We start from the raw sequence: 20,462 nt of genomic DNA on the forward strand, positions 1-20,462 counted from the left end.
GAGCAAGGGAAATGCTCTGCTAAAGTGCCTTGACAAGGAGCGGGCAGGGGCGGGGGCAGAGCAGGGACGGGGGATCTGTGGCCTGGGAGGATCTGGTGGCCCCGGGGGGATTCTGTGGCCCGGCTGCTGTGCTGGGGTTTGGCCCTGAGTGGGATGGGAGCATCCTGTGGTGTCACATTGTTAGGTTTGTAGTTTAGAGCAGGAATTTGGGCTTGAGCGGGGTGTCCCAGCTCCCCTCCTGTCCTTGGCATTCCCAGGTGGTTCTGCTTCCAGGGCCCCAAACCGGCTGCTTCCCTCGGGAGAGACGTGCCCCAGCGGGTGCTCCCCCTGCTTCCCCATCCCAGTGCTGCTTCCCTATGTAACACCTTCCATCCCTCCTCTGTGGGATCCACTGCCCATCCTGGCCCGAGAGCTGCCCCCACCAGGACCCCCAGTCCCCAATGGGGAAATCCCAGAGAATTGTCTTTAAAAAATCTCCTTTCCCTCTTCCCTCTGCCAAACCTTAGCCTGTGTTTCCCAAAGCGGGCAAAGTCTTGGCTGGGTGGTGGTGGCAGTGGTGATGTTGACAGTGACAGTGGAATCCCTTGAGAGTAGTGGCCAGAGTGGAGAGGGAAGTGGGGGGACGATGAAGTTTTGTTTTGGTTTGGGTGGAGAAGGGACTGAGTCTGGCCACGGATTGTACCAAGTGATCTGACAGTGCCGCTAAGATCTCCATCAGTCCCACTCCTGCTGCTGGGAACAGCTGCAAAACCTTGTAAATATGTGAAGAAAGGGTGAAATCAGAACTCTTGGTTTTTGCTGAACACCTCGGGGCTGGGTCCTGGATCAGAGTGTGTCCCTTGGGTTCTTTTCATGGAAAGCATTAAAATTTGGTTGATTTTTCCTTTTTTTTTTTTTTTTTTTTTTTGAGTTTTGTTTCCCCCTCCCTTTTGTGTAAATACTAGTCTTTTTTGGAAGAAATAATGTAAAGATGCTTTGTATAAAATGAATTATTTTCTGGTTGCTTTTTCTTAGAAAAACAAATGGAAACTTAAAAAAATATGAAAAAAAAAATTAACCACAAGAACAGGTGTAAAACATTGTCATAGTACTCAGCCCGGAGCCTGTGGGCTGTGCTGGAGTGTGGGAACCGCCAGGATCAGGACTGGGGATTTGCCCTCGATATAATGCAGGATCAGATGGGCTCCAAGTAGAGAGTGAGGCAGGAATCTGGGATTCTATTCCATCCTGGAATCTGTGGCTCATTCCCTGTGAATCCAAGAGCTCTGAGCCCTGCCCTGGCCATGGGCAGAGACTTGGGGACACATGGTGACCTAAAGGAGCATCAAATTTATCTCCTTTCTTATCCTTAACCAAAAAATCCCTGACTTGGGGATGCAGAACTCAATGCAACATCCTGAGATCCTGCTCTGCTTTTCTGGGCCTCTGGAGCTGCTCCTGGTGCAGATCCCTTTCCCAACTATCCCTGTTTTCTATTTGCCTGTTTTGGTTGCCAACTGCCAGCTCACCATGGCCTCATCTCTTCTTGGTGCCTGGGCTGGGGTGGCTTCTCCTCAGCTGTGCCTGCCTCAGTGCAGGGTCCCTGGCCAGGGGTGGTGGCCGTCCCTGGAGCCATCTCCGGTGTCACATGGCACTTGTCATGGGCAGCTGGAAGGCATCAGGGAGCCCCCAGTTCTCCCAGTTGCTCCCAGGAGCTAGGCTGTGAACCTGCATTATATCGACAGAGGGTTCCTGGGAGGTTCCAGAGGTGCCGGGGCAGGGATGGACATCCCTCTCTCCATCCCAGCAGCGCCACGCCCCTGCCTGTCCTCACAGCGCTCCCACATTTCAGAGCTGTGCCACCTCCACATCCCACAGTGTCACATCTGTGCCATCCCCTGTCCTGAGGGGTCTGGCCCTGCCATCAACCAGCCGGGGCTGCTGCTTCCCCACCCTGTGCCACAGCACCACTGGAGCAGCCAGGCTGCCAGATTTTCCCTGTCCACCCTCCACTGCCATTAGCCAAGAGGTGGATACGGAGCTGGAGCCCAGATGTGCTCCTGGTGTGGGGCACATGGGATGGGGCTTGGGCCGAGAGGGAATGGTTGGGCACCGTGCAGGGAATGAGGCCCCTCGGTGCTGGCATCTCCTCAGCTGCAGGGACACATCCTGGCTCCGGCCTCAGCATCTCCGCGCTGGTTGATACTCCTTGGCTCCTGGGTTGGTCTCCAGCAGTGCTGGGATCCCCTCAGCTGTTCTCCCAGCGCCACAGATCTTTCTTTGTGTCATGTTCCTGGTTTTGATTCCTTTCACCTTCTCCCAGCTCTCCTGCCCAGTAGCTATCATCAGCATCTGTACAGCTCTGTGGCAGCTGAACTCCATGGAGCTGTGATGGAACCTGATATATTGTTAAATAAAAGGGTTTTTTCCTATGGAATCCCATCTGTCTCCCATGTGCTTTATTCCTGCCCCAGGTTTGAAATTGCAGCCTGAGCTGAAGAGATCTGGGAAGAGTTGGCTGGGACAGATCCTCACTGGCTGGTCCTGGAGGGACCTGATGGGTTTGGTCTGGTCAGTAAAAGTTTGGAGATTTTTGTCCAATATTTACATCATGGACTCAGGATTGGATGAACTCAGGGTTGGATATGGTTGGGCACTCCATGGATATGGCTAGACCTGGTGATCTTAAAGGTCTTTTCCAATCCAAATGATTCTGTGTTTACATGGCTCTGTCCCTGAAGCTGGAGGCTCCTGTGGGCCCCTGGATTCCCCTCAGGCTTGAGGGGCTGCTCCTGCGCTCCGGAGGAGGCAGAGCCTATTGGAAGCTGCTGGTAGGTGGCACAGAACAGGGATGTCCCATTCCTGGCAGGATGAGCCTGCTCCAGACAGGCACGGGGAAAAGTAGGAAGGGAGTGAGACTGGCTCTTGCTGACCCTGGAGTTGCTTTAGGAGAGGATGGAGTCATGGAAGTTCCTGACTGGTGCAAACCACACCTGTTCCAGTCCAGGTTTTCCTGTCAGGAATTGTGAGTACTGGATTCTGGGGTGACCACAGGGGTATGGGAGGGAGAGGGAATGGGTCTGGTTCATGGGATCTCAGAGTTAAAATGGGGCTGAGGCACCAACTAAGAGAGGTTGGAGAAAACTCATCCAACCTGGAGGGGTGAGGTGAGCCTTACAACACAGCGAGATAGTTTGGAGCTGCTTGGGCACAACCAGAACCTCCAGGACCATGCCAAGAGCCTGCTGGAGTGAGCAGGGAATGCCAGGATGGGGGTCAGGATCGGGGGGGGGGGGGGGGGGAGAGGGGGCGGGGTGCACCAGCCGGGCTCAAATGTGGTTTGCTGGTTTGAAAATCCTCCCTCTCTGCGTCCTTTGATTCCCGTGGGAATGAAATAAGGCTTTTAATTCTAAACAACTTCGCTGGGCCCTGAAGCCTGCAGGGAGAATTGGAAGTGACAAACGTGCTGGGACTTGCCAGCAGAGGGAAAAGTGCTTTAACAAGTTCCTGGAACCCACCCCCGTCTGGGAGCAGGAGTGCAGGAGGGTCTCTCTGGCTCCAGAGCTGCTCGGGGTGGGACCAGCACGGACTGGGGGGTGCAGAGCCCGCCAGCCCCACGGGATCACTCCTGGTGCTCCATGTGTGTCCCGAGGCAGCTGCAGAAGGGCTGTGCTGGAGCTGCTTCTCCTCCAGATCCCACCCCAGTGCAAGATCCTGCAGAAGTCCCTGTGCTGGGAAAGGTTTGGTTGGGAGCACCCTTGTCCCTGTCTGTGGAGGAGGGGCCATCAAACCCTGCTGCCAGTGCCCACGGGGACATAGGAGCTGAGGCTATGCAGTGGCTCCACTCCACTCCCAGGGGCCAGCTGGCAGTGAGGGATCGGCAGGATCCTACCCAGGAGCCTCTGGATCTGGAAAATTCATTAAAGCTGCAGAATTGCTGATGGTTTTGGATGTCCATCAGGACTGGAGGAGTTATTTTAATTATTTCACATAAAGGAGCTTTTTGTCAAGTTTATTAACTCGCCCTTGGCCAGATCCCATTTGGGAGTGGGGTGGCTGCCAGGCTGGCAGAGCTGGAACATTTGGGGGGATTGGGATACTGGGGGGCACCATGTTCCTGGTGCAGGAGTGTTTGGGGGATCAGGATGCCAGGGTCACCTTGGGTGTAGGAGCGGTGCCACTGTGTGTCACGGCCAGGGTGGAACCCCCATGGAAGGGGAGCCCGTATGGGAAGCACCTGTAAGACCTGGTTATGGGATTGGAAGCTCAAAGCCCCTTGGAGGAAGGTGAGCAGGGAATGATGGATCTGCAGCACTTCCAGCTCCAGTTTGAGACCAGACTCCAATGGAGATAGGATATCAGGGCTGCTGTGGGGCTCAGGATGAACTCTGGTGTGGGGGAACAGGGGGCAGGGACACCCCCAGGATTCCCAGAACATTGGTTCCATGTGCTGGGGCTGTGCTGGTGGCACTGGTGCTGACAGGGTGCTTTCCCTGTTCCACCCATCCTCTCCCTCCTGATCCCAGCACTGCCAAGGCATTGCCATCCCTGGAGCTTCCCACTCCCCTCAAGGCCCTGAACAGCAGTTGCTGCCCATCCATGGACGAGCTGGCCCTGGGAGGCAGCAGGGATTGATCTGGAGCACCAGTGCCTACAGTCCTTGCTCTTCCCAGCCTTGGCTGTATTCTCTGGATCTCAGCAGGACTGAGGGTGAACAGGACAATGTATCCCAGGTTTCCTTTCTGATATCACACCCCATTCTCCCATTGCTGCAGCCCATTCCTGGCCTCATCCACCCTTCCAGGTCCACTCAGCCTCCTCCTCTGGCATTTCCACTCCAAGGGGAGCATCTGAACCCCCCAGCCTGGAAGGGGCTGGATAACAGCAATTCCTGCTCATAAACCTTGGCTGGACCAGCTGTGGCCACCAGGATTGGGAAATTTATCCTTGTTTTCCCTGCAGTATATCCAAAATAACAAGTTTTCCTGGTTGCGGCTTTGGGCTTTTTCCCACAGCCAGGCTTTCTGCTGCATCCACTGGCTTGCCTGCACCTGGTTTCCAAGGAGAGGAGCCTGGAAGATCCATTAGGCTGTCATGGAATGCAACGAGTCCTGCAGGCTCCGTAATAAGAGTGATAATGGGAATGCACTGGGGGGCTGTTTATCACAGGAATGGGATGGGATGTGTAATAAAATCGCCAAGCCAAATTCAATCAATCAAAATTTAGAATTTTATTTTGAGACTTAAACACAGTCTCCGATAGCCACAATTAAAAGGGACAGCATCGAACCCCGGGGTTTCAGCACTGGGTGAACGCAGTAACAGACTCTGTCAGTCTGTCACCCGCTCTGTTCACAAATTGGGTCCAATACCGCTGGTTTTTATACAGTCTTTCGCTGAGAGTGCACCAAGACCGTAGGACTCCCTCTCCGTGGTAGCTTCATTAGGTATTCATGTTCAGGTCCGGGGTCTGTGAATGGATTCTCAGAGTGGAACAATGCCATGATTGCCGGGTCCAGAGAAGGTTTGGAAATGTTAAATCGGGCCGGAACAGATAAGATATCGATCTGATCTAATCATTCGATCGTTAGTGCGCCCATCTCCCATTTTCCGTTCTTTGTGCCTTTCTGTAGGGTTGTTCCGAAGCGGTTCCTGGCAGGAATTCCTTCTATCCCCCAACCCTCGTGTCCCCCCGTGCAGTTTTAGTCTTAGTTAACCCTAAACATACTTTTAGGTTTAATGATCTCAACTTAGACTGAATGCAGATCAATTTTACATTGCATATTATTACATTTCATCGTGAATTAATTACATATTGCATTTCTTAACACGAATTAACTTTAGGTCATATATCACAGATGGGATGGGATGGGATGGGATGGGATGGGATGGGATGGGATGGGATGGGACAGGGATGGGGACAGGTAGGGGATGGGATGGAGATGGGAATGTGGATGGTGTTCTCTGTGTTAGATGCTGAATGGGATGGGGACAGGAGAAGGCTGAGGAAGAGGAAAAGAGCACAGCTGGTGCTGGCAAGGCAGCGGGTTGGGCCCCAGCACTCTCCCTGTGTTCCTGCGCCACTGCCAGCCCCATCCCGGTGCCAGGGCAGCCATCTGTGCCTGAGGTAGAGCAGATCCAAGTGGCTTGCACAAAGGCCCCACAGTTGGACCCAGCAGAGCTCAAGTGCTCAGAGAAAAGTGTCATGCGCTGCCAAGGTTTTTCCTCTGCAGGCAGGCCCGGAGCCAGCAGGGATGGTTGCAGCCTTTTTCCCCTGGCAGCGTTTCCAGCATCCTGAAAAGGCTCTTCCCTGGTCATATCCCAGCCAGCCGGGATGTGCAGGGGCTCCCATGAATGACTTCCCTGGGTTTTCCAGCAACCCACCAGGATAACCATGAGGAAAGGGCTGGGCTGGAGGGGTCACAGGGCTGGAAAAGGCAAAGGAGCATGCTAGGAAACCATGGGGGGAATGAGGAGGAAACTTTGTCCCAGTGAAACAGGGACCTTCAGGATAAATCCTGTAGGCTTTGGTTTGTTAAGAAGGAATGAACGTGGCTCTTCAGCAAACATCAGTTAATTATGTGGAAGGTTTTAATGTTCCTGAAAGATAACCCTTGGAGAGAGTCCCCCAGCTGCTGGAAGGGGGTCTGAAGGAAACACAGAGCTTTTCCTTTTGTTTTTGATGGAGGATGAGAGAAAATTGGGAAATATCAGTGCTGTGGCCACCCTGAGAGCTGCTGCTGAGCCAACCCAGGATCCCTCTAGTGTTGGGGTGTTCTGCCTCTCTGCAATCCCTGGAGTCTGACAGGGGCTTGTCCTGCTTTTCAGCAATCCTGGGATCCCAATAGGGGCTTGTCCTGCTTTTCACTGATACCGGGACCCTGTGGAGGGGGGGGTTCTCCCTCCTCTGAGCCAGCCCAGGATCCGGCTGGGAGGTTGCTCCATTTCAATGGTCACTCTGTGCTTCTCCCCTATTCCCCAGGGCACAGGGAATAAGGACACTGTGACTGCAGGGTGGATGTGTCCTGGGGGATGTGTGATCCAGACTTCCATTGCTTCACCCTGCCCCATGAAGGGATGTGGCTGAACCTTTGTCAGCTCCCCTGTCCCAAGGCCAGCACCTAGAGCTCAGGGATGGGATTTGGGCAGAGCCAGGACAAGCTGGGCTCCTGTTCCCATCCCAGTGATCACCTCCAGCCTTGGACCTGCCCTGGCTGGGAAGGGCCGAGTGAGGCTTCGGTTTCAGCCCAGCTCCCCCCTAATTCCTGCAGCCTGGTGAAATCCTCCCCAGCGAGCCCAGAGCCAGGTTCCTGCTGGAAATTTGCTCTGGCTGTGGCTCTGGGGTCTTTGTAGGGAAGCTGAGCCAGAAGGAAAAGCGAGATGGAGACTCCGAAGGACGGGGGGGGGGGGGGGGTGGGATATGCTCTCCTCCACCTGGGGGATGGGGGAGCTCAGGTGGGGACGTGACCCAGCTGGTGTCTGGAATGGGGTGGAAAAAGCCCTGAATCCTGCTGAGAGTTGGGGTGGGATCATCCCTGGGGCAGGGGGCAGGGGATGGGGTGCTCTGGGGTACCAGCCCTGCCCAGCAGCAGGCAAAGGGCTTCCCAGGGTGCACAGGAGGTGCCAAGCTGGAGATAGGCTTCTCTTGGTGCAGATGGAGGTGGGGAGGGATACAGGGAATATCTGGGGAGATGAACCAGTGGGTGAACCCCCAGCCAGGAACACAGAGGTAGCTGCCTGTGGGGTTATTTCCCTTTGCATCAGTGAAGGAGCTTTCCTGCTGCCCCAGCCCCATCAGGGAAAGCTGCTCTTGGAAAAATGGGGTGGAGAGCTCCCCGTGGGACCCCTTGGTGTCCCCCCTCAACTGCGGCTGTGCCAATGACCAGCTTGCTCCAGTGCCAGGGCTGCAGGAACTTGGAAGGATGGCAGCTTCCATCCTGCATCCATCACTTTGTCCTGGCTGGAAACGAGAGAGCAGCTTGTGAGGAGGATGTGGGATGAACTGTGTCTGCCCACTGCTTGATGTAAAATGGGATTGGCTATTAATTATGGACTTTACAGGGCCAGGCTGGGGGGACCTGCAGGGGCTGCATCACAGCGAGGGTTGAGGGGACCATGTGACTGGGGGAAAAGGTTTCCCAGGGGATGGATGGAAGGGCTGAGCTTCATCCCAGTGGGAGAAGGCAGCTCTGAGCAGGCAGAGGTGGGTCCTGCTGGGGTGTCCATCCCACTTCCCCCCAGCTGCTGCCCTGCCAGAGCCTGACACCTCTTCTTGCCCTCCCTGGGCTTCTAACAATAATCCTGCTGCCGGCTGGGCTTTGCTGCTCTTGGACACGGGAGTGGGGCCAGAGTGCTCGGCTCATAAGGCAATATCCCGGCAGCCGGAGCAGCCGATCAAAGGTGCAATGTCTGTGGCCCCCCGGGTCACCCGGAAACCCGTCCCAGTCTGGGGTGAAATGGTTAAGGAAGGCTGAGCCTCCAAACATCCTGAGTACATCCCAGGAAATCCCAGGCTATGAACACCTCACTCACAGATCAGGCAGAGGCAGTGAAACCTGGGGGATGGGGATTTTATTCCATGTCTTATCATAGGATCATTACGGTGGGAAAATCCCACTGAGATCATGGAGTCCAACTGTTCTCCCAGCACCGCTGCATCCCCAAGTGTCACTTCCACATGTTTTTCGAACACTTCCAGGAATGGTGATTCCATTGCTTCCCCAGGCAACCTGTTCCAGGGCCTGACCACCTTTTCAGTGAAGAAAATCCTGCAGGGTTTCCCAGAGTCAGTTTTGCACCTTCCCGGTGATCCTAGCTGCTGGAGGTGGATTTCCAGGCACAGAACCCCTGTGCATGTGAGAGGAATGTAGGAATTCCCACCAGGAATGTCATTTGGATGTTGGAACCCCCTCATTCAGCTGGGGATGGGCAGTGGGCTTGGCAGGAGCCAAAAAGGCTCTCCAGGAGCATCAGTGGGTCTTGGGTGTGCCCTGCCTGGAGATGCTCCATGGGACACTCCATGGGATGCTCCGGCCCCGCCGCATCCTCTGCTCCCTCCGCTCTTCCCCGCTGCAACGCTGGCTGCGGGAGAGAGGTGGGGAGGTACGGACTGGCGAATCCTGCCTTGAATGCAAGAGAAAGGCTCTATCAGGGCGTGCAGCCAAGCACGGAGCGCGGCCGGAGCTAAGCCGCCGCGGGGGGTGGCCCCCCGGCCCCAACGGGATGGGCGGGGAGGACGGAGGTGGAGCACGGCGGGATCTGTTGAGCCCCAGGGCGAGGAAAATCTTTGGAGGAAGGGAAGGTGGAAGCTTCCTGGGAGACCAGTGATTTATTAAAGAAATATGGGTATTGATCTAGTATCGATACCCAACTGTGACGGACAAAAACTCTCTAAAAGTTTAAAGTTAAAAAGTGTATGTTTATTACGGCCGGGCAGCACGCGGGATATTTCCCTAATTCGCACTGCGAAATTCACAGGTAATTACAAAGTCTTTTATTTACAAAAGTGTTGAATATCCAAAATACAAATGCATATTCATACCCCTGTCACCTCCCATTCCTCACTTCATATGCTAATTGGCAAAAAGGCTATTAAGCATGCGTACTTTGTTTCTTAAAATGAGTCGGGGGTCTATTTTGGGGAGGGGTCACCTAAAATGAGGAAGTAAGATGAGTCTTCCTCATCCTGACCTTTCTACCTTTTCAATGCATTCGTGACAAATGATTCCTTGGTAGAACTTACAGTTTCCTGTGTTCAATGGGTCCTTTAAGCAGGAAATCTGCAGCTATCTTATGTCCTATTTACCACATTTTGTTTTTCATTACAAGGACAACTGTTATAAATTGCACGACTCAAGATTTAGTCCCAATTAAAATTTTATTAATTACAGCAAGTGGGGCATAAGCAAATACAGCGCTGGGCGACAGGGGGTCTGCACCCCGCCAACTGCCGCACGGTTAAGGTCTTTCAGTTCTGTTTTATACAGTTCTTTTCTTTTGTTATCGGTCGGTTTATCTTGTTGCTAGGAGACTGTCTTCTATCTTCTGAAAACAGTTACAGTTCCTTCTCCTGGAACTTAAAAGCTTTGTTAAGCAATAGCACATGTGTCTAAAAAATCATGAGTCATGCTGTGTTTGCAAGCTTAAAGGTTCTCTTAAAAATGACGAGTCATCCTGTGTTTGCAAGTTTAAAGGTTCTCTTTAAAATGACGAGTCATCCTGTGTTTGCAAGTTCAATGAACAAAGCATTAACTTGTTACAATCCCCCCTTTTTCTTTCAGCTTAAATTTGTTCATTGAATCTTTTTAATTCTTGTCTGGCTTATTTTAATTTTTCATCTTCTGAGTTTTTAGGTAGTGATTCATATTTCGCTCTAATAAGCATTAAATGTGCTGCTTCTAAGCGTCTCTTCACAATTGTTATCAATTTATTAAAAATACATGGTCCAAAGTTTAATCCAAGTATCAATAAAATTAGTGGTCCCGCAATCGTGGATAGCAGGGTAGTCAGCCAAGGGGAATAATCAAACCAAGATTCATACCCGTTTTGGTTTGCTTCTCTTTCTCGCTTCCTTTGCTCTAGTCGGTTTCTTAATTCTGTCATGGTATCTATTACTACTCCTGTGTGGTCAGTATATGCGCAACATTCTTCTTTTAGGGCTACACACAGGCCACCTTGTTGCAAGAACAAAAGATTTAGACCCCTGCGATTTTGTAACACTACTTCAGATAAAGATCTTACTGACTTTACTAACCCATCGATGGCTTGCTCAATTCTTCCTAAATCTTCATTTACTGACATTCGCAATGTCTTCATTTCTTTCTGCTGATTTATCAAGGAGGCTACTCTTGTCCTTGCTCTTATTCCTCCTATAGTCAGCAGGGTTGCAATGGTCAGGGCCATAAAGGGTTCTCTTTTTATTAGATGATGCTCTGCAGTAGTATGTTGCTGGTAAATATAATCAGTTGAGTGGTAAATTATTCTGGGGACAATGGTTACTTGGATACAGTAATTTCGAGCATAATTAAAAACTTTTAATGATAAACAGGGGGTGACGCCTATATTGTTGCATACCCACTTTGTATTCGCTGCAGGGAGGAGCCATCCTGCAGGTTTATCCTCTTCTCTTTGTGTCATAATTACTCCACATAAGTATTCTTTTTTTTTGGTGGTATTTTTCCTATACACCTTTCTTTACTCGTTACTTGGGATAAGATTACTTCTTGTGTTTCGGTTTTATTCTGTTTCCAAAGGCATTGCGCTGGATTGGTTCCATTGATACGTCGTACTTTTTGTGTACTACCTATACTTTTATAAAAGGGAGGCCTAATGCTATAGCACAGCTAGCATTCTCGGGTCAAATTCGGATGTGTTATATTTAATAATTGGTAACTAGCTTGCATTATTTTCCACAATGCACTATACTCTAGTCTTGTTTTTACAACTCTTTTAACAGTCGGGGCTACGTTACTATTCTTTATCTCATCTTTTTGGCCCTTATATTGTTGTTCTAGTTCTGGTTCTTTCTGCAGCACAGAATTTGGCCCAATAAGTTCTGAGTCTTGTGGTGCTGGTTCTTTTTTGATAAGGAAGTGTCCCCCTCTGTCTGTACCAGGTTCTCATAATCGTGCCCCCCACAGTTTTCCTGTTACCCAAGCTTGATCTTCTCCTTTAGTAACATTTATCTAAATTCTTTTACAATTTCCCCGCCGTCTTAGCCCTCTATTTCGCTATATTTGGGGTTCTTTACATCCATAGGGATACCATTTTATGGATATGAATTGATCTTTTCTTCCTCTGGGGGCGAATCTATAGGATACTGTTTCGCATTCCCAGTACGCACAATAATAATGCCCAGGATAGTTACAATATGGTTTTCCCGGATTTGAGGCAGGACAAAAATAAAAGGCCTCAAGGAATACAGGTGGCCAAACTGGAAAAAGATCTTTCAATTTACACTGAAAAGAGGGATTCCCTGGGGTAATCATGGAGGACAATACTTTATGGTCTTCCCATCGGATTAAGGACTACTTAAAGGGTTGATGGGGGTTATCGTGCTCTGCGGTAGTACAACATACTAATAATGATAGCATCTATATTATGGTGTGCAGATTCGGGTGCTTGGTCTCACTGGCTATTTTGTATTCTTTCTTTTCTGAAAGCTCTTTCTGGTGGTAACAATGCTAAAACTCAGTAATACTATCAGTCCCATTCTTTTGGCAGTTCAGCGAACATTGCCTTGTTGTCCCATAAGCGAGGCTCTTTCCTCCACCAGTTTTTCTCCCTCTGCCTCGCTCGTCGACTCGGGTGCGTCGAGCCACGAGGGGTATCATCTTCTCGGCAGCAGGGGAATTCTTCAGGAGGGATTGCCCTGCTCTACGACTTCGGACAACATGAGAATACCAGTTCGCTCTTCTAACTTGTGGAGAGTTGCACTTGAGCTCCTGTAGCTCCTTTCGGCAACGCTCTTCAACTATTTCTGCTATGAATGGGCTGGGCATGTTTAGACAGTATGAGTCTGGATTTGCTCCTTTGGCAAATATCTCCCACCATTCGCTGGATTTTACAGTTAATTTTCTAAGAGATACTTTTAGGTTTAGTAGCCAATTAGTAATATTTCTTTGTAATTTCTAGCAAGGGGTGCGAACCCCTTTAGGGGTCTTCCCCTATAGCAGTGAGTCCACCACCCTTCTCCACACACTTTACAGTTATAACATACAAATGGGTAACAGTTACAGTTCGCTTTATCTTATTCTAACATCATCATTACTAAATATGGATTGGGTAAATATTCAATTGTAAATCCGTTTATTCAGTCTTTTACTTATCTCTTCAGTCTTAATTTCAGGTTTCCTGGTGAGCTGACAACTTTCCACTCGGTAGTTGGTTCTCTTACAGGGCCCTTGATCTTGCTAGCGTGAGTTCATCTCTTTTCAGCTGTTTTTATTGCTGTTTCTGTTGTGAGTAATATAAGGTAAGGTCCTTCTCATCGGGGCGCTAGGGTAGTGTGTTTCCATGTTTTGATTAATACCCAGTCCCCTGGTTTTATTTAATGCAGTGCAATGTCTAATGGGGGTCGTTGTACTATAAGACCCTTACTACAGGAGCCACAGATGGTATGCTCTTTTCATCATTATTCTGAGTTGCTAAAAATCTTGCTGCTTCTCCATTGCCCAGGCAGCCAGAGGGTGTTGTCCCACCCCCTCCCTGGGATTTAGCAACAGGCAGCTCTTCCCTCTTCCCCTGGGGCCTAGGTTAGGCTGCTCTTTAGCCCTTGCTGCGGGGGACCACCCCCACCTTCCGCTGCTGCGGGCTGGCAGCCGCCCTTCATTATCTATCCCCCCATCCGCGCTGGGAGTAGGGGTTGTAAGGCACCCTCCCCCCTCCCCCTTCGCGTGGCCGCTGGGAGGAAGGGGGAGACACTGGGGAGAAGGGTGGAGTGGGGGATTGGGTGAGAGATATGGGGTCGGGACGGAAATTGGGGGAAAGAAGGGATAGTAGGAAGAAGAAGGAATGCAATGCCGTCCGTCATCAGGGCTGACCGCGTGGTGCGAACCCCCGAGGGTCTCATCCATGTGGCTAGAGCTCCGAGAGGAAAAAATTGCATCTTGCTGAGGGAAAACAGGTGGGAGAGGAGGGTATAAGGATGATGGGTGGGTTTGACGAGCAGAATCTAGTACGGAATCAGGGAATCCCTGCTTCTTGGGAACAGGGAATTGCTGAGAGGTTTTGCATGGCTGTCTGCTGTTTTTCTGCTTCTAACAGCTTCTTGCGTACTTGTAAGAATATTGGAATAAATAAAGAAATTTTGTTTTCCCCATTTTCAACTTTTAAAGTTATTAATTTTCCCACATCATCCCAAAATGAAACAGAATTTATATCTTGTAGAGTACTGTCTGGAATCTCAGCTGACAGCCAGGAAATAAATTTAATTAAGAGCTTATCAGGAAATTTTAGACTTGTTGAAATGTTTCTAAGTTGTTTAAAATCACTCTTTTGATTTCTCGATAAACGTATGCCTATGTTTCTGATGTTTTTAAAAGGCAAACTGTTTGAAAAATCTTAACTCCTGACGTGAAAAACTAAAGGCGCCGCCGCGTCCCGCTCGCTCCCGAGGTATCAGGGGCAAGGCGGGCTGCCCGCGGCTCGGGGCGGCCGTCTCTGGCCGCTTCTCCCGACTGCGGGGACACGGGCAGGGGGGTGTCCCGGTGCCGCCTTCTGTCCCGGGGCCCTCCTGTAGCTAGCCCACCCCAAAAACGCGCGGTTTTCTCCGGTACACGGAACTCCAGCCGTTCTGCTGAGGGAAAAAAATGTCTAACTACGTTACGCAAACACACTGCGGCGCAGGGTCTTAAAGCCCTCTCACTATTAAACTATAGGGATCTTCTAGCGAACCCCGCAGCACGTGTTGCAACGTCAGGGTTTTCTGTCTAAGGTCGATTCACTTTTGTAGTAAAAGCGAACTCCCGACCTTGTCTTGGCACCCCGAGCTGTTCGAAAACAGCCGATAGTGGCTAGCTTATGAATTCTAATACACATATATTTAATTCCAAACTGATCTACTATAGCTTGGGTTCCCCAGTGAGTTTTCTCGTGTATTCTATGCAAAATTTCCAGCGCTATTGCTTTTAGCAATACTTCTCATCCATCAGAGAGTTTCCATTTTCTATCCTGGTCTTTACATATTCCCATTTGAGATAACCTCTGCTCTTCTGTTTTAGTAAATCTGTATTCTGCTTTCTCCTCATCCAATGACTCTGTCCCGGGCCCCCCTTTTTCTTTTTATCATTAGAGCGGCTTTCTTGGCCTCCTGATCTGCTGCATTGTTTCTTCTGCTTCTAAAATCTATTCCTCTCTGATGTCCTCTCAAATGTACTACCGCAATTTTCTTAGGTTTTCTCAATGCTATTAATACTCTTTTGATTAATTCCTGATGTATTAAATCCTTTCCCTGGGAGTTCATTAATCCCCTTTTTTCCCATATTTTCCCAAAGGTGTGCACTACCCCAAATGCATATTTAGAGTCTGTATAAATTGTCCCTTCTTTATCTTTTAATCTTTCTAACGCTCTTAATACAGCATACAATTCACAGGCTTGTGCAGACTAAGTTTTATTCAGGGGGCCTGATTCTATAACTTCTAGTTCCGGTCCCCCTATAATTGCATGGCCTGGCACTCTTTTTCCTTGTGTAACCCGTGATGATCCATCTACAAATAGCCTTTCCCCTGTTTCTAATTCTTCCTTCTCTAAGTCTGGTCTTATTTTAGTTTGCTCCTCAATAGTTGTCATGCAGTTATGAGCTAATTCTTTTTCATCCGGCTCCTCATATAAAAATTGGGCCGGATTTTACAAGCCCATCACTTCTAGGGTTAATTTAGGGGAGTCTAGAAGGATGCCTTCATATTTTAGAAGTCTGGAGTCTGTAATCCACTTATCTGCTTTTTTGGTTGTAAAATTCCCCTAATATTATGAGGAGATAACACCTTTAATTCGCTGTTAAATGTTATTTTGTGTGCTTCTTCCGTCAGGAGCGCACAGGCTACAACTGCTTGTAAGCAAGTAGGCCATCCTTTACTGATTTTACTTTAAAAGGCTCCCCCTTTGCCCCAACTACCAGGGCAGTTTCTTGGGCAAAGGTGCACCTAAGGGGCAGTTTTTGAATGGTTGATCTTTCAGCCCCTGTGTCTACCAGGAACTCGAATTCTTGGCGCTGGGGACTTATCTTTTATTAAGGGCTCCTGGTGTGTCCTGGTCCCCAGCAAATAGAGTCCCTGACCTGCTGGGCATCCCAAATGCGCATTCCTGCACGTCTAATCATGTTTTTTTCTCTTCAGATGTAAAAAGGATGCCCAATATGGATTGTAATTCATCCCAAGCATAAATATTGGGACCTAGGAATTGGTCCACTCTCTCTGATACTCCTAGTGGATCTTCTAACAAGTTCCCCATTTCCTTTTTGAAGTCCCGTACGTCCCCTGAGCTTAGTGGGACAGAGATAAACCCTATCTCAGCCTGAGGTCCCCCCATGGGCATTTCCCTTAAAGGGTATAAATTCTGTTGTCTCGCCCTTTGTCTAGTCATCGGACCTCTAGGTGGGGACTCAGCTTGTTCTTGTGCATTTTCATTATCCGGGAGTGGAGGGGCTTGTGGTGGTACCTACGGTGGTGGAACTAATGGAACTTCTTCCTCTTGTTTCCCTCTTTTCTTATCTTCACGAGAGTCAGGTTTTTCTTTTAGGCTTAATAAAAACACTCCCAGGGTCTCAACCCATATACTTGCATAGTCGCTTTCCTCCTGACTAAAGGAGTCTTAGTGCTTACCCATTAGTTGAGTTTCTGCCTAACCTAATCATCATCAAATACAGGCTAAAAAAAAAAAACTCCAAAAACATTCCTAGATATTTCTTTCCCACCCCATACTTCTATACAATAGCGTATCATTTTGGCCTTATCCTTGTCTCTAGTCTTAGGATACTGCTCCCATTCAGCTAGCATGAATCCTAACGGACTGTCTTTAGGTGGGAGATTTCATGGGTGGAGGGGGCTTGCTCTTCCCCTGTCCCATCTTCTGGAGTGCCTTCTATCACACGTGTGCAACCAATCGCTTCCCCTTGTTCGTGGCCCACGCCCTCGCGGGCAATGGGAACCGCACTACTGAGGGTCCACATTCACTTGGGGTGTCCGGCTGCCGGCTCCCCTCTCACACAGCACACTCAGCACACTCCAGGATACCCGACCCCGACCGAACGGCTCCCCACGTGTAATTCCACACAATACTTACGCGTCCTGCGTCTTCGTCCGGACCTTTGTGCACAAAGTTTATAGGGTCGACCGGTCTCCTTTGCTTATGTCCCGAGTTTTAGGTTCGTCGGTGAGAGCGGGGTAGGTTACAGAAATCCTGGGGCCACCTGAGGTGGGGCGCCTCCCCAGTATTCCTATTCTACCAGAACATTCTCATCCGAGTCACGGCACCAAATTGTTATAAATTGCACGACTCAAGATTTAGTCCCAATTAAAATTTTATTAATTACAGCAAGTGGGGCATAAGCAAATACAGCGCTGGGCGACAGGGGGTCTGCACCCCGCCAACTGCCGCACGGTTAAGGTCTTTCAGTTCTGTTTTATACAGTTCTTTTCTTTTGTTATCGGTCGGTTTATCTTGTTGCTAGGAGACTGTCTTCTATCTTCTGAAAACAGTTACAGTTCCTTCTCCTGGAACTTAAAAGCTTTGTTAAGCAATAGCACATGTGTCTAAAAAATCATGAGTCATGCTGTGTTTGCAAGCTTAAAGGTTCTCTTAAAAATGACGAGTCATCCTGTGTTTGCAAGTTTAAAGGTTCTCTTTAAAATGACGAGTCATCCTGTGTTTGCAAGTTCAATGAACAAAGCATTAACTTGTTACACAACTACATAAACATAAACCTGACAAGAAATGAGTTACAAGATCCGGGGTAGTTTATCTAAGATCCGGCTTCTGTTAACTGCGAACAAAGATTACCTATCTACTTCAGCTAATTCAGCAACTTATTATCTTAACTTTCCTAAAAAATCCTTAGTTCCTCAAAATTAACGTCTCACCAGGACTTGCAGCTGGATCCTTTGGATCATCCTGACCTGGCACCGGGGCTGCTTCCGCTGCGGGTGGGGTTTTCCAGCCAGGATGGGCACCTCGGCTGTGTAGCCTTTCCCATCTCCAGCATCAGGGGATGCTGGTGGAGCAAAAGTCTCCTCAGCCTAGTGGGATTCATTCCGCCAGGAGCAGGAGCAGGCAGCTGTGAATGCTCCCAGCTCACCCCGGAGCTGGGGGGTGCTGGGGCAGCCACACTGGAGGAGCCTGGGGGAGCTTGGCTCTCGCCCTCCATCTGCAAAGTGGAGAAACCATTCCTGCCCCTCCAGTAGGTTTTAAAGGAATGATTTTACCCTAAAAGTCACGTAATTAACATTTCCCACTTCACTGTGCCCTCTGGGAAGGCTGGTCCTACCCAGTGTCCCATGCCCAGCTCTCTAGTTCCAGTACCAAAGCTGGAATTGGCTCTGCCATGGTCGCTTTGTTTCTATCAGAGCAGGGTGAAACGTGTCCAATTAATGCTGTGCTCAACAAAAATATGCAGTTTTGGACTGGCCTGGACTATTCATTCATTCTGGGCTCGGGGCCAAAAGAATGGATTTTTAAAAATATAAAAATGTCTCACTTCGACATTTTTTAAATCAAATATTTTGGCTTTGCTTTTGGAGTCAGAGCTGGGAGATCAGGTGAAGCCATAGGGAGCACTTTTAGAAACATATTTTCCAACCTAACTCTCCTTTCCCAAACAAACTTGGCCTATTCTCTGGCTGTATTTAACGTGGGATTGTTTATTTATCCTTGTGCAGACCATGGCATTTGCTTTTGTGGTTTTTCTTGCTTGTTCTGGGATCCTTGAAATTATTTGGGCTTTGTTATTATTTGCTTGCTAAAGGAAATCCCAAATCCATTTTTTTCACACCTCTTGTTGCAATGGGTTTTTCTCCAGCACTTTCCCATTACCCACCAGCAGGAAGAGGGATTTGGGGCATCACTTCCTATGGACCAACCCTTTTAGGGTGGTTGGCTGTTTTTGGGGTGTGTGCTTTAGGGCTTTTTAGGTTTTTTAGGGTGTGTGTGTGGGCCCAGGCTGGGAGGATTTTGTAGCAGCGAAGTCAAGGGGCAGCCATGGGAGCCATGGGAAGGGGATCCCTTGAGATGTGTCCTGCTCCACCATCCACTCACCCTCTCCTCAGGGCGCCATGGAAGATCTCTGAGGACTTTTCCAAGCAAAGTAATTCCAGGATTCTGTGTCAATAGTGGGTTGGGCAGTGGATGATGCTGCATGGGGAGCAAACGGGGGGTTCTCATGTGAGCTGAGCCTTATCCCCTGCTCTCCTTTCCCCCGTGTGTCCCTGCCCACTCCATGCCTGGCTTGGGCACCACCAGCATTGCCTGATGTGTCCTGGTGGCTGCACGGGTGACGAGATGAGTCCTGATGGCCCAGCCACGTTACACAATGGGCTGTGCTGGGGAGGTGCCGGGGCCTGCGGGGACTGGGACCCCCCACACGGATACCCCCATGCCTCGTGCTGCCTGGCTGCTCCACTTTCCACTCCACTCCATGGGGTTTTCCATGGGGATGCTGTGCCAGTCACCAGCCTTGTGGGCTGGGAGCAGCGAGCTGTGGCTGAGGGAGAGAATGGTGGGGGAGGAAGTTTTGCTTGTCCAAGACCTCCTTTTCCCTGCTTCTCACTGCTTCCCAGATCCTGGCCCTGCTGGAGCAGCAGCTCCCTGACATCCCTGTGCTGGCTTGCATCCCCTGGGACTGGCTGGGCTGGTGTGACAGGCATGAACAGAGCGGTGGTGACACAGCTATGTGTCCTCATTCTTCACTGTGGCCTCTGTGTGCAACCTTTAATTGCTTTGTGCTGTGGGTGGTGAGCTCTTCCTCGCTATTGGAACGTTGGAGCCTTGGCACAGCTCCAGTCTGGAGAGACCCCTGAGCCAAGCAGGGATCGCTTGCCCAGACTGGGATAGAGACATCTCCAAGCCATTCCAGGTTCAGGGAAGCGTTTGGAGCCATTTCCATCCTCCTTGTCACCACATCCTCCTTCCCCAGGCTGGCGGCAGGCATGGAGCGGGGAACGGGGAGCTGGAATGGTGAGGGGGATGCTCACGGCCAGCTGAAAATCCTCAATACCTTGGACTTGGCATCAAACATTCATTGGAAGCAGCCTCATCCTACTGGCCACAAGACAAGCCATCAGCTGGCAGGGGTTGGGAAGGGGCTTTGTCTCCCACAGTGAGGACAGGGGGATGGCACCAGGCATGGAGAGCCTCCACGGCCTCCAAATGATCGGGCCTGGTGGGAGCCTGCGGGTTCCTTCCAGGAGGAGCAGAAGGGTACTGCAGATCTCAGCATACTCCTTGTCTGGTGGCTCAGCCACTTGGAAGACGACAGGAATCAGCCTGGTTTGGAGTGGGTTGGATCCTGTCTCCTCACCTGGGATGTCTACATGTGCACTGGGATGGGGGAGGTGGCTGGGTCCTCTTGGCACTATCAAGGGGGATTTGGGGAGTACTCATCTCCCAGGACAGGGTCACTCCACCTTTGCTGACATCCCTGGGCGAGGTGAGGAGCAGGATGCCCCCACATGGACAACTTGTGCCGTGGTCCCCATCTGTGCCATGGGGTCTCATCCATCTGTCAGTGGGTCCAGCTCCCAGATGGAGCACCAAGGACCCACCACTCCTGTGGGTTCTTGAGCCCCGGGAAGATCCAGCTGGGAGCTTTCATGGCAAATCTTGGAGCTCACCAGGAGCCCAGGGCTGCAGCATGTAGTGAAGAGGGTGAGAGACCTGGAGCAGCCCTGAGATGTGATAGCTCCTGCAGATCCCACAGCTCTGTGCTCACTGTAATCAGTGTTACTGGGAATCTCAGCCCCTCCTATGATCCCTACAGCTCCATGGAGCAAGT

Source organism: Hirundo rustica, chromosome W (genome assembly GCF_015227805.2).
Source record: "Hirundo rustica isolate bHirRus1 chromosome W, bHirRus1.pri.v3, whole genome shotgun sequence".
Lineage (NCBI taxonomy): Eukaryota > Metazoa > Chordata > Aves > Passeriformes > Hirundinidae > Hirundo > Hirundo rustica.